The following is a 1,026-nucleotide window of genomic DNA, read 5'->3' on the forward strand; positions in this document are numbered from 1 at the left end:
AAGCAGCGTGGCTTGGCGTCTATTCACCAAATAAGTAAAATAAAAACACATTTGACGAGAGCCGATCTCAGGTTCGACTTGAACTGTCGTAGTGGCGATTTAGCAATAGGAATTCTGGCCTCCTAGCATGTGATGCGGCAGATGCGATATACGTCTGCAAAAAACTTAAATATGTGTTGTCTCTCTACAATGTGCAGGATGCAGCTTCTTAGAGTGTAAAGCATCCACTATAATTCCAAAAACGAGGAAGTATTTATCGTGAAACACAGCGCATAACTTCATTACCTTGCCAACCGCAAAATCGCCTTACTTACAATTTTAAAGTATCTGTACTTTTCAGTGTATACAGAGTGGTCCATTGATCGTGACCGGGCCAAATATCTCACGAAATGAGCGTCAAGCTTGTCTAGCTTGAAGGGGGAAACCAGATGGCGCTATGGTTGGCTAACTAGGTGGCCCTGCCATAGGTCAAACGGATATCAGCTGCGTTTTTTGAAATAGGAACCCCATTTTTTATTACATATTCGTGTAGTAAGTAAAGAAATATGAATGTTTTAAATTATGGCTAACTGAAACCCTCAGCTGCCGACAGGTGATATACCTCAATGTGGACAGATGAAAATGTGTGCCCCGACCGGGACTCGAACCCGGGATCTCCTGCTTACATGGCAGATGCTCTATCCATCTGAGCCACCGAGGACACAGACGAATAGCGCGACTGCAGGGACTTATCCCTTGCCCGCTTCCCGTGAGACTCACATTCCCAACTGTCCACAATTCTACATATGTTATGTACACTCCTGGAAATGGAAAAAAGAACACATTGACACCGGTGTGTCAGACCCACTATACTTGCTCCGGACACTGCGAGAGGGCTGTACAAGCAATGATCACACGCACGGCACAGCGGACACACCAGGAACCGCGGTGTTGGCCGTCGAATGGCGCTAGCTGCGCAGCATTTGTGCACCGCCGCCGTCAGTGTCAGCCAGTTTGCCGTGGCATACGGAGCTCCATCGCAGACTT

General features: G+C 47.3%; 1 non-coding gene across 1 annotated transcript; it reads right to left on the bottom strand.

Annotated features, from left to right (window-relative positions):
• Positions 1-626: 626 nt before the first annotated feature.
• On the bottom strand, positions 627-700 carry Trnat-ugu (transfer RNA threonine (anticodon UGU)). Its single transcript has one exon. It is a non-coding gene; the product is annotated as a tRNA-Thr (tRNA).
• Positions 701-1,026: the final 326 nt, after the last annotated feature.

The sequence above is a fragment of the Schistocerca serialis genome, chromosome 8 (genome assembly GCF_023864345.2).
Source record: "Schistocerca serialis cubense isolate TAMUIC-IGC-003099 chromosome 8, iqSchSeri2.2, whole genome shotgun sequence".
Taxonomy (NCBI): Eukaryota; Metazoa; Arthropoda; class Insecta; order Orthoptera; family Acrididae; genus Schistocerca; species Schistocerca serialis.